The sequence below is a fragment of the Dinoponera quadriceps genome, unplaced genomic scaffold (genome assembly GCF_001313825.1).
Source record: "Dinoponera quadriceps isolate SergipeBrazil2010 unplaced genomic scaffold, ASM131382v1 scaffold115, whole genome shotgun sequence".
Classification (NCBI taxonomy): domain Eukaryota; kingdom Metazoa; phylum Arthropoda; class Insecta; order Hymenoptera; family Formicidae; genus Dinoponera; species Dinoponera quadriceps.
Window position 1 is genome coordinate 1,940,638 of NW_014554511.1, and position 14,208 is coordinate 1,954,845.

Genomic DNA, 14,208 nt, shown 5'->3' on the forward strand with positions numbered 1-14,208 from the left:
GGAAAATGAGGAGTGCGTGTATATACGATCGATGACTCGGCGCGGTCATCGTTGCTGATAGCCGGGGCCGGGGAATATAACGCGCAATTATACGGTATCCCGCCGGCCGTACGGCCGTTTTCACCGATGAGTGATAAATCGCATCCTCCGCGCGTCCGCGGAGCGGCGCGTTTCCTCCCGTTGGCGCCGCGCGCGTTCCCGCACTCCCGCTCGAAATTATATATCTGGATGTGCGGCGCTCCGACTCGCCGTTCCATTAATCGTCGTCGATCGGTCGACCGTGCTACTACCGCGCGCAATACCGTCGGCGATCCCGATTATTATAAAATGTTATCGGGATAACTGCGAGCACCATTACCGTAAGGCCGAAAAATGAGGCGGAATCGATTGCCGCGAATATCGGGCGCGCGTCCGGCTTTCGGCGGTAGAGGAGGCGCGCGTGTTTCGCGGCTGGAAAATTTGACAATCGTCACGATGTCGAACAGAACGAAACAGAGGATGTCTCTTGGATGAGCAATTATGATTAACGCAAATACTAGGTTGATTGATAAGTCCTTAGAATGAAAATGAAGAAAACATTCTGTTAGCGAAACTCAACTTCATTCTTCAACATAATCCCGTTTTAGCTCAATACACAGAGTCCAACGAGATTCTAGCTTCTTTAAGACTTAGGAATAATTAGGAGTTTCTAAACCGACAAAATGTGCGTCTGTTTCCCATTCAACCTCTTCATTTGAAGCAAATCTCTTTCCCTAGAGCCATCCTTTGAGATTTGGAAACAGGTAGAAGTCACACGGGGCCAGATCTGGAGAATATGGTGGATGTGAAGACAATTCATACTTCAATTCGCTCAATTCTGCCATTGTCTTTACCGATTTGTGAGCTGGTGCATTGTCTTGGTGAAAGAGAATTTTTTTCTTCGCTAAATGAGGCCGTTTCTTCTTGATTTCATCATTCAAACGGTCCAACAATGATGCATAATATTCTCCTGTGATTGTTCATTCTTTTTCAAGATAATCGATGAGGATTATTCCATATGCATCCCAAAACACACTGACCAGAACCTTTCCAGCCGATTACTGCGTCTTTGGTCACAACGGAGTACTTCCACCCTTTGGAACCCATTGTGCCGACTATTGTTTCGATTCAGATGTATAATGGTGGAACCATGTTTCATCAACGGTTATGTATCGGCGCAAAAATTCTTTGATTTGCGCCTAAACATGTCCAAACAAAGCTGAGAATTGCGAACTCGTTCACGTTTTTGATCGATTGTTAGCAATCGCGGCACCCATCTTGTACCAATTATTTTTTGCGGTTGCAAGCCTTTCAAATAAAAATACTTAATCACTGCACAAATTTCAGTTTTTTCCATTTTTACAAAATATCAGAGATTATATGCTTTCGGTGGCTGTCGCAAATGTACCGATTGTCATAGCTGTCTGCAACTGTGTAGTGAGAAGTTTGAAGGTTGGCATTACTGGAAATTCACGACGCATTGGAGGTGGCAACACTACTAATGTATCATTCTAAAGACTTATCAATCAACCTGGTAGGCTCAATTTCAATTCTAATAATATAATATAAGCCCTGCTTTGATCCTAATGATGCCTTAAATTTTCGTTTTTGCTATTTCAGCGTTGAAATAGGATGATGAATGTAGTGTTAAAATTCAATCCGTAGAATAAAAGTTCAAAAGAGAAGTTAAACAGTATCAATATCGCCACTGTAGGTTCTTATTAGTCTATAGGCTGTCTAAGTGAGTGCAAACTATCCTTAAGAGCGTCGGAATAGCATCAAAATTTCGATTCGGGTGAAACCCACCGTAACTTCATTAGGAAAATTATAGCGCGCAGCATGAGAATCACATTAAAAACTCACAATCTTATGTGCGAAAGTTAACTGCATCAACCATCACTCGCGGGAGAGCACACACACACACATAAAACATGCGTGCTCACACTCGGCTGTTGGAAATACGGCGTTCCGTTGAAACTGGTCGAGCACAAAAGCGGACGTGCGCACACAGTTCTGTGAGCACCGGCAACTCAATGAACCTTCCTTTTTCTTCTCTCTCTCTCTCTCTCTCTCTCTCTCTCTCTCTCTCTACTTTTTTTAACCCACATAACAAAGCCCGTTTCGGTCGGGCGCAAAGTTCCGTCCGGAGTTTTGTGCGCGCACGCATGACCGGATTTCAAGAATCATCGGCGCGAATTAATTAAAAACTTTCGACTCGGTGTTCCTCGTCGCTCGCATTAATATCGCTCGCGCGCTGAATCGGCTGGGCATTCGCGATCCGCGCGAGCCGCTGATAAACGGCATGCCGTCGGGAGATAGCGGGCGCGCGCGCGCCATCGGCCGCGATGTACGCCGTCTTCGACGAGCCGGGGGTAAAAAATAGTGGCATAAATCCCGCGGGGAATCGATCTGGCGTCCTTTCCGCCGGCAGAAGCCGGCTCTGCTGCTCCGGAACCCGGTTCTCTCTCGCCTTGACACGCGCGAGATTTACTCGCGGCCAGGAACCAATTTCACCTCTCCATCCGTCATATATCCACCTGATTAGGCGATTTGTTGCAGCCGGATCCTCCGACAGGCGGACACGTCTCACCGTGTCACCCCGACGACTCTTTCCTCGAAATCGGCGCGACTTCGCCCACTCGTAATTCGACGATCATCATTCTGCCGGGTGTCGTGCTTCTTTCCGGCCTGCGTTATTCACGGCCCTTTCTTTCCCCCCTTTCTTTCTCGCCTACCTCTCACCCACGCATATTCAAACGTCGAGGATAAAACTCGCGCTCACGTGAGTCCCCGGGAGGACGTAGGAGAGCTGAGACGGAGTAATTAAGTTGTATATTAGATTGGTAAGAAAGTTATGTCGTTTTTCTGTTGAAATGTTCAATTGAAATGTTCATTATTTCGTTTTTCTTTGTGCGATTTAGACAATTTTGGTATTAATCAAAAGATAGTAGTTCCACGTTTTAATTTTTGATATTACAAGTGTTTTTTAATCATTAAATTTTGAGAAACGGAGATTGATCAAGAAAAACTTAATTTTAGGCACTCTATGCTTTATGAGTTCTAACTTGGTCATAATGCGACGGAAGCTCATAAAAATTTCTGTTTCGTCTTTGGACCATCTAAAGTTAAAGTGCGTACGGTCCAAAGATGGTTTGAAAAATTCAGGTCAGGTGACATGAAGCTTCAAGATGAACCTCGCACCGGAAGACCAAAGGAGCTTGATGACGACGTTCTGAGGGTTTTAGTGGGTAATGAACCACTATTGACTACGAGGGAGATTGGGGATAAGTTAAGCGTTAGCCACATGACAATTGAAAACCACTTGAACAAGTTTGGCTTTGTCTATAAATGGTGTCGTTGGATTCCCCGTGAATTAAGCGAAAAAAATATGGCAGATTTGTCACTTTCATAAAAAGTAACAATCGGATACATCTTTTAATCCGGTTTATCCGATGGAAATTTTTCTCAGCGTACGTTGGCAGTAGTTGACGGATTAAATCGATTCGAGAGCAGCTAGTCGATGCGGAATTCTCTCGTGCAAATCTTACGTCGTCTCACAAATTTCGCACGAATTTCTCATGACGCGATATAATACGATGGGAGTCTGCGAGTTGACTATATTACCGCGGATTATTATGCGACATTATTACATCGCGTGCGATACCTTTAACGCGTAGCGATTTAATTAACAAAGCCATCGTATGATGTAGCATCATGCGGTCGCAGTTACGCTAATTAAACTCGTCGTATTAATCCGCCTTGAGATTAAATTAGAGCTTAATTTCTTAAATTATGCAAGTTTGCCAATGAAGCCGAGTCGAAATTTTGATTCCACATCCACCCTGCCAATTTCGCCCAACTTGAAGGATCAACGGAAAATCTCGAGATATAACGTAATACAGGCTCTATTGTTCTACCTTGACGTCGCATATAGGTAATTGCTTCGTCGTTTTCGGCCATATTGAGGCTTGAAGAGTGTCAGTTGTTCAAGAGTTATTTCAATATTCAATTATCGCAATATTCTATCATTGTTTCTATCTTAATTCTTAATTTCAATAAGCAATGTATTAATCATGTAACTTACTTTAAATTAAGTAATTACTTTTAAATTATGTAACTGTAAATAAAGTACACAATATGATAAAAAAACTATTTTACTCGTGTTAAAATCGGTCTTGATTGAAATATTTCTGTTAAATTTTAAATATACCAGTGTTAATTTAACATATTGTGTTTACGTTATCTCAATATCTTGCGTAGAATCGATATTTAACATGTATATACTGATATTTACTGATAAAATTGAAAATTTACAGATAAAAAGAAAATTTCTTTCAATTTTAATAAACCGTTCGTTCGCATGCAACTGTGAACGCATTTTTCTAAAATAAGCAAATTATTTGTTTAACGAAAATAATTATTCTTTAAAAAATATATTATTTACTAAATATAAAAAAAATATTTTCTGCAATACAAAAAACATTTACTAAAATATAGAAAATATTTACTACTACGTAACAAATCTTTCATTCTTTTTAATTAGTTTCCATATTTATTGCGTTTTTTTTATTGCGTTGTTTTTAGACGTCAATGATTTTCTGAAATCTTCAACAGAAAAAAATATATACTGAAAGGTTTAGTTAAAAAATTTAAAAGTAAATTTATAGAAGAAATGAGTTTTATCTCAGAGTTTTATCTCGGAGGATGCCAAGCGTATCAAATTGCCCCGTTAACGAGGTACATTGGCTACGCTAAAAAAAAATAAAGTTTGATTAAATTAAATGTTGACGTTATGGTTTATTATAAACATACAAAGTTTAGGGATGGGCAATCATCGACCGATGAACCGATGTTCAATTCTATTTTTTTTTTAAACCGATTGTTTTGTTGATGTTTTTAAAATTGATTATTCCCTAAATCAAAAATTTTTTGTTTCAATATTACTAAATTTTATTACTAAAAATCTTAGTATTTTTTATAAAATTTAAATATAAAGTATAAAAATCCATTTACAGTTGAGTTTTTTTTTGTTATATAATGTTCTTAAATTTATATAATACGTTAACATGATTAGTTATTGGCTTAGGCTATTGGCCAAAAAGACCATAAACCAATTGGCCAATCACAGTCGAGAATTTCAACGTCGTGGTCTCATGACTTCCACATATAGGGCAACATCAATCGCTTGTTGCAAAGCAAGAAGCGGCTTGGTAGCCAATACGTACATTCAAGGGTACGTTCGGAGAGTGCATTATTAGCGCTAATTAATCATTCCACCCTTTGTCGTATATCTAATGAGGGACAATGATAAAATGACGCGTTGTTAGCGTGCTCCCCAAACGCAGCCTAATATTACCACCGCTCACTGAGCCATTATGGCCTGCAGTTTTATCGATAATAGTGAGTTAAAAATATGGATAATCAATTTTAAAATTATTACACTAACTTGTGTATACAGGATGGTGTATACAAGATGGATTTTAATTATATTTCTCCAATGTAAAAGATGTCATACTTCGTTGTATAACTTATTAGATTATTACTTGCATTTGGAATCTGTTTTCTGTTTCTGCACCCAATTCTGCAGTACTAGCTTGCACTAGTTCTTTTTTCATCTCTTTTTTGAGATTTGATGGGAAAAAAGAAGGAATATTAGTGCAGATAGTGCAGGAACAGACAACAGACTTTTGATTAGATCGGCAAAAATATAGAAATTAATCGATTATTTGGCGGACGATACTTTTTGCGCTAATGTAAATCTATTTTTCATTCTACTGAAAAAATAAAATAAAAAGTAAAATATTTCGAAAAAATATTCACTTTCCGATGATCTCATTCTAGTATTTTTATACGCAGTGTGAACAGAGGAATCGATTTTTGTTAAAAATATTATATAATTCAATTAAAAAAAATGGAGTTAATCTTCATTTGACCTCGACCTCGATAAATTAAAATTTTTCAGTGCGAAAATAACATTTGTTACATTATAAATATATAAATTTAAAATTGTATTATGATATAAATATAAAACTTGCTTCCAAATAGCGTCAAAATGTTATATTTTTTGTATTATTTGTTCACATAATATTCGTGTTACGTTATGTACAACATATTCATCTCGTGTTGAGTTAATCTGAAAAATTTGGATGGACTGTTTGAAAAATGTGAAGCGTGTTAAATTTAACACAAAATGTTTTACTGTGTAGCACGTATACAGTTTCGTATCCCATGATTCTCCATTGATACTTCGAGGAATTTACGCTTAGAGAGTTAAGGAACACCAAAAATGTCGCCTCGTGAAATTAATTTGCGTGCTGTAGCAATGAGAGATTTAAGAATGTCTGTGAAAGCAATCAACGAGCGCCGGTAACTAAAGCTCACGGGGATCCCGACAGCTCGTTGAATATCTCCTTAGTCGCCGGATTGCTCCAAATCCTTCTTACGTCCGTAGCGTAATGTTGATCCTATTAGAGATCCTCCCAGAGCAAACTCTCGCGCTAATTCATGGCATGCGTGAATTATCACGAATGTATCAGCGAACGCAAACGCTTCCGGTGAAAGTAACAGGACACATGTCGCGGGCGACACGATTAATTTCGCGATCGACGAAAATCGAGACTCGACGACAACTCGAGATGAGCCGAGACGAGAGAGACGATTCGTTGGATGGAGTACCGACACGAATTAATTACTGGAATCATGCAAATGCAATTTAGTAAAACATTCGCCTCGTATCTACACGCTGATGCGGTTTGAGATGCGAATTTGTCCCGTAAATTCCCACACAGCGAAATCTTTCAGAGATATTTCAGAAATGTTTCATGTAAAAAAGTGAAACATCTCGGAAACGTTTCCGCATGCTTCTGAGACAGCTCTGAGACGACTCTGAGACTCTGAGCAAAATGTCCGCGATTTTTACACTTGAAAACTTCCTGAAGATGTGTCGAAAGATTACCGAAATATGTCTGAAAGCTTTCTGAATGTTTGTTAAAAAATTACTGAAATAGTTACTTATGTGTTTTGTTACATTTATTTATTCACGAATTATGAATTAATATTGTTAACACACTTCAGTGTCGTGTATTATGGAAAATATAACAGTCAAATAAAATAATTAAAAATAAATTTAATAAAATTTGTATAATAAACGAAATTAATAATATCTGTTAATAATCATTAACAAATTTTGTAAAACATTGTTGAATAAAGGGGAGATAATCCTGATCTGTTTGCCGATAACCGTGGAAATTGTTTCACATTTCGTACGTTTCTTTTTCGCATTTTTGTATGTAATCGATCTCGAACGGCGGCCGGCTGGTCGCCAATTTACTTCTAGCACGCGGTCGCCATTACTTAACTTCGATGATCGGAGGGCCAAGTAGTGAGTTCAACAGCTGTGATGAACGATATCCTTATGACTCATACTTATGTAATGCATACTTACATGATTTCTTGTACATATGTTTTATATAACAAAGTGTTCTTATGCTACACAGGATATCCCAAAATAACTACGTGTAAGAAACGAAAAATCGTAAAATTTATTGCGCGTAAAAGATTTCAGAAACGGCTCAGTTGAAAATGTTCTAGTTTACTGTACGTGAAAAGTTTCCGAAACGGCTGAATTGAAAGGTCTGCAAAATTATCTCATACGAAACGTTTCTAAGACAACTCAACTGAAAATTCTCAAATTTATAGTGTGTGAAACATTTCAGAAACAGCTCAACTAAAATGTCGGCGAGATCATTTCGCGCGAAACGTTTCCGAAGTAACGCGAGTGAAAATTTTTGGGAAATTATCTTCAGACGAAAGGTTTCTGAAACATTCCCGTTCTAACATTACAAAATGACGTATTGCGGAATTCTTTCGGAAATGTTGCGCATGAAATGCGAAAAGTTGACATGATTTTGAAACGTTTCTGAAAGCTTTCTGCAACAATCGGTGCTATATGGGTTGCGCTATACGCGCAGGACATGCCGCGCTGAATGCCGGGGAAGCCCGAGGACGACTCGCACGGACCGCATCGGTGTCGTATCGTCTCATCGTGCGAGTACGCGATCCCAAAATATTCCGGAGCGGCGATATTTTCCGGACATACCGACCGACCGACGTTCGTACACGGGGCAGTCCCCTTTGAATTTAGCAGCACGCTAGCGAGCTCGACCGAGCGTGGAATTTTAAACAATTCGCAGGCGGGGACGATACCGGCCGACAGTTCCTACAAGGCTCCTGAAATGCGAAAATCCAGACGGATTTTCCGGCACTGGGCGAGAGACCCGTATAAAAAATTGTTTGGGACCTGATTGGGGTCTATTCCGATTCCCCGAAACAAACGACGGATTCTGATTGGGAAATCTATGGAGACTCGGATCAGAGATGTAACGTTTCAAAAGTGAAATTTCAAGTGGAAAGATAGATACCATTTTCTCTATCTAACCATTTTCTCTATCTAACGTTTGCCCAAAGTGCGATTCTAAAAAAAAACTCAGACAGATCCCATTTTCCCTGTAAACGTTCGTCCAAAGTATTCTTTTTTCCTTAAGCTTTTATATTTACATTGAACGAAATATATGAAAAACTTCGAGCATTTACGCACGTTTTACAAGTACAAATATTTAAAAAGCTCATATACTCAAGCTGTTTCAGTTATTTTGATCAACTATTTTATGAGATGATTTATGAATGCTTTTAGTATATGTAACAATATATATTTTTATTTTGAACATGAAACTCTACGATTAAATTAAATGTTTAATTATATATAATTATATATATATTTCTTCATCGGGCAGACAAAATGAGATCTATGTTTCCTAAATAGAGAATCTTAAATTGGGATCTGTTCCGATTAATCAGATAAAGTTACAATTCTAAGTGGGAAACCCAGACAGATTTCGCTTGTTTTGCCGAATGTTTTCCTGAAGTTTTCTTATAATTGGGATAAGAATGAGATTTCCGATCGGTATCGCAGTATTTTACACTTATTTGGGATAAGTTTGGGTAATCTGGTCAGAATCTCTGCTATATTTAGGAATGTTTGAGAAATTTCTGTACGGAGAACTAGGTTCAAAGTGGAAGACATTTCGACGTCAGCGCGCATACCGCGCTACGTCTAACGTACAAGTTCAACGTACAAGTACAACGTACAAGTACAACGTCCAATGGGCGCGTCTCTGCGAGGCTGAAAAGTTTGTCGTTCTATCTAGCGGCGCATACCGGACTACTTTGGTTACAGCTCTTTCATCTGTCGGGAAAGATGAAGACACGACTAATGCCGACTATTTGTCTCTCGCGACGGACGTCCCTCTAATTGACGTCAATTATCGCGATTTAGTATCTTCACCGTCAAATCTCGCTCATAACCGGCCGTCGATTACGTTAAAGGAAAGGAAAGTTATAATAGAACGAATAGGTTGTCGCTTCAGGAGCGTCGTCGGGAAATCGGATGTTCGATAGTGACTTCTGTTCTCGACGTCTCGTTACGTTATGTTACGTGTATCCATATGTAGGGTGTCTCACTAATTCTGCATCTTAATCATTAATTAAATCCCCAAATCACTCGATTAATCATTACCTTGCTTGTGCGTTAATTGACTCTACAAATTTACGAGAAATACTGCTTCAATCAGGAATCGAAATCGGACGGAATGCTTCGTCAATTCAGTTATCGAGGTTTCGACAATATTTCTCGCAACTTAAACGTTTATTAATATTAAATCGAAAGTAAACAGGCGCTCAGCCGCAGCGTCATCAAAGGACAAATTATTCTCCCGAGATACACAAAGAACGTATTATTCTCCCGAGATCAATCAAAATAGAAAAACATGAAAAGGTCTGTAAAAATCGGACGCAGTTTGTTGTTGCAAATAAATTTATACAAGAGGATATACGTTTGACAGAATTGTCGCATTTGCTGGCAACTTTGCAAAACTTTTCAAACGTACGCGGTTCCCCTACCAGGTCAAACCGACCCCAATTATTAACTGAATCCCCCAATATCTAATTAATAATTATCATATTCGTTAACTGACTCTCTAACAAGTTGCGAAAAAGAGAGATCGCCCGAAATTATTAGAGAGTCAATTAACGCGCAAACAAGATAATTATTAATTGGATATTTGGGGATTTAAATAATAATTGGAATATGCAGGGTCAGTTTGACGGGCGTTTCTCGCGTACGTTTGAAAACAGTCTGGCAAAACCGTCAACGCGAACCGATAACACTGTCAAATATTAATCCTCCCGTTTGAATTGATTCGTACCAACAGCTTTTGTAGGCCTTTCTATATTTCCCTTTCCTGATTGTATATTTCGAGAGCCCGATACATTTCAATTTGTTCTAAATAAATTTAGCTGTGGTAACAGTGACATTAATTGTCTCTATTTAAAAAAACACAGTTATATTTTAGCTGCCACAGATATAATTTAGTTACGACGACTAATTCTTTCTGTGAGTGTAGAGTATATGAAAGCACACACACACACACACACACACACACACACACACTCTCTCTCTCTCTCTCTCTCTCTTTTTCTCATTCACATATTCTAATTACATTATTATATAAAATATCTCCCCTCTTCCCCTAGATCAAACGCTCGTTAAACCCGCTGAATTCACTCGAGCATCCTGTCCGATATAATTACAGATGCAAACAATAGCATAATAGATTTAATCGGACAGGGCTGTGCGTGAAGGATGGGCGTCAGATGCATGTACGTGTGGGTTCTCTCATCGCATTAACTAGCTGCCTTCACTCTCTCTCTCTCTCTCTCTGTCCGAAAAGGATGATATTACGGTCGGTAGCCGCGGGAATTTTGACTCGAAACAGAGGCCGGCAGCACGCCTCCTCCATGCGCGATCAATCGATCCTTTTAAAACGTGCGACAAACGCGCACCGCGCCCCATTCGAGGTCCTCCCCCCCCNCCCCACCCCTCCCCCAGGCGCCAGGCGACTATGCGTCGTCGTTGAAAATGTAACAGCCGCAATTCGCATTCTCTCTCGAACGCCGTTGGACGTAAAACCCGACGAAAACAGGTACGAAAGAGAGAGAGAGAATGTCCGATGTACGATTTTTCACTACTTTCCTCCCTCCCCTCTCCCCGGCCCCCCTCATTTTTAGGATATAGTACGGCGGAACGTCGTATCAGGTAACGAAAACGGATTAAATCCGGCACATCGAGGCGCGCGCACGAATAAACGCAGAAATAAATTTTCCGTCCGTGTATCTATCGAAATTAATTTAAACAATAAATAATAAAACGTCGCAGCGTCGCACGTGTGTGCGACTCGGCGATTTAATTAATTATGAATATTCGGGAAAGCGGGACGAGGCGAAACGTTCGTGAACGTGGCGCGTAGCTCGCGCGATACATATAGTTTTAAGCAGTTTTAAATAGATTTCCGATAGATTCGCCGTCAGCGGTTTCCGGTTCCTTCGAGCCTTATCGAAGGTGTGTATCGCCTTACCCTATATTTCACGTTCGGAACATGGCGCGAGACCGGCATCTAATCACTGTGTGTGTGTGTGTGTGTGTGTGTGTGTGTGTGTGTGTGGCGCGCAATATCCATGGTAGAACGGCGATAAGAGTGCTGAATCGAATATATGGAGTACACGATACATAGGGTCTTATCTAAGCCAATTATTGATTTATTATGCGTTGAGTACTTTCTTCCTCTCTCTCTCTCTCTCTCTCTCTCTCTCTCCCAGTGCGATAATAACCGATAGCAAACTGGCAGGTAAATTTCTGGGTACCGAATCGACGATATCATCTTTCGTTTTCGGTGCAGTTTCGATGTGCTGGCATGAATCAGCCACGTCGAATTACGTGCCCCGCCGACGTAGATATTATATTAGTGAGAAATTCGAATATAAAATGTAGGCGTGACTTTTAAGAACGCTGCTTTCGAAAGCCGCAAGATAATTCGAATGATTTCCGAGACTTCTTAACACTTCGCGGCCCGAAGACTCTCAACTAACGTGTTCGAACTTCTCGAAGGCTTAATACGAAAGCAACCGCGCTTATTTGGTTGATTTTCTTCTGATATAAATGCTGATATCTGAAAAACTATTGAACTTAGCGTTCAAAAAACTTTTATCGTGAAGCTCACTTTTTTCTCCATTATTAAATACAATAAAAGTTAACTTTTCTGTTAGGGCTTTACTTTCTGAGACTATCAAAATCATGGTCTATCTTGAGCTGGAAAAAAGTCAAACATAGATATAATCAATTTTTTAAGTGCATAAATTATATCAGCAGGATTAATAAGAGAATAGAAAACATACTTCTCTTCTCGTTTACACGTGCTTGTAAACATTGTTTTTTTCTCCGCGGATATAAATTAATATTCTCATCGTTTGATGATTCTGACGAGATTCGTCTCACGACACGTCGACGAAATATTGGTGATACATCATCTATGACCATATAATACGAAACAAAATAATATAAAATACGGCATAATACGAAACCAATCAATAGATAAATTCACATGTCTTAACTATTCAAGTAGGTACGAAAGATATAAAAAAAAAAACTAAAACTTAATTATTTCTACATTTATAAAACGATAACCACGAATACCGTCGATAACAAACTCTGTTTCGCTCGACTGTAACTTTTGTGCTGACGTACTCGCGATTTCGGTTCGAGTCTCAATTGTATGTTTACTCCCACAAAATTTTTTTTTTCGCGGACGATTTGCACGTGCTTGAGCCTTTCTTCAGCCTTTACGGTTCATCCTGCAACGATACGTCCGTACGAACTGAACGAATTCGAAGGACTGAAGACAAACAAAACAGCTTCTACATCTCGTGTCTGTACAGGACTGGTGTGTGTCAGGACCGAGGCGTGTTAGGACCGGGCCGTGATAGAACTGGTTTTAATACATAGCAAACCCCTAAACCTTTTAAGTATGCCAAAGGATCGTAGGATTTTCACCGCGGTTATTTTACGCCGAAATTTCAAAAGGTGCGGTGAGCGCTACGATTTCGACCTGCGCGTCGCTTCGAATAACAGGCTGTAACTTTCGTAATTTTTCAAATTTTTCGATGCGGATTAGAGAAATAGATTCTTAAAAATGCATACTTTCAGATAATGCAGTAAAAAAATGTTTTTTGATCCTAAAAATCGAGTCCTTAACTCAATATATCGAATATGTACTCACGATGACAACGCTGGGACAATCGATTCCTTTAGGCTTGTGGAAACCGCAAACGTTGTTATTCCATTAATCGTAAACGATCTGAAACAAAGGGAGAATCGTTTTAATGTATTATTAATTAATTAATTAATTAATTAATTAATTTGATGTGTACCAGCGGGACGGATAACTAACGTATACATATATCCAGTGTTTGCCATGGATGATTTCAGATTCACCTAGATGAAAATGAGATGATAATTCGAAAAATTCATCTTCAATGAGACGAAGATGATTTTGCTTTTGATTTATTTAGATGTATAATAAGATACGTAGCATTACTTATCCAGATAACTTTTTAAATGATATTGCTTTCATAAAAGACTTTATAAAAATTTGTAATAAAAATTACGCAGATCATAAAATGGTACAACGGTTAACGGTTAATTCGTTAATCGCTCTAAATTTAATAATCGCTCTAAATTTAAGGATCTAACAAAAAAAATCAATAATCATTGACTATCCACTAATCGCTGTGTTTTCTGAATGCAGTCATCGTTTCGGTCTTCTTTTATAAAACCCATATTAGACTACTGACTATGAAGGCCGATCTAATTGGCGGTTACGACTGTCGGCTCCTGAAGGACCTATTACTGCGAAGGGTCATGTAACTACTCTATTGTAATTGGTCCATTAAAAGTTGACAATCGTAATCGGCAGTCGGGTTGGCCTTCACAGTCAACAATTCGATACAGATTTAAAGTGGATTGATCAAGTGAAACAAATGGTCTATTCTTTGTAGTTGCACTGCTGAACTGGTGTAATAAATTCGAGCAAGACGAGTATATTTTGTCTCAAATAACAGCGCAGCTAAAAATAACAGACCAAAGGAGACAAAACCGAAATTAGTCGATTCGTTGAAATCTAATCTCCAATCCCTAATCTGATACAGGCTTAACGCATAGGTCCATATTATTTCATTCATTTGATCGAAAAGTGAGTTCAGAACACGGACCATAACATCATTTCAGATAATTTTTAGATG

General features: G+C 38.9%; 1 protein-coding gene across 1 annotated transcript in view; it reads right to left on the bottom strand.

Annotated features, from left to right (window-relative positions):
- Positions 1-14,208, bottom strand: part of LOC106751714 — a 380,102-nt gene that overhangs the window by 269,804 nt on the left and 96,090 nt on the right. Inside the window, exon 2 of the mRNA XM_014632745.1 lies at positions 13,188-13,265. The gene's annotated coding sequence lies outside the window, so the exon portion shown is untranslated. The remainder of the gene's footprint in view (positions 1-13,187; positions 13,266-14,208) is intronic.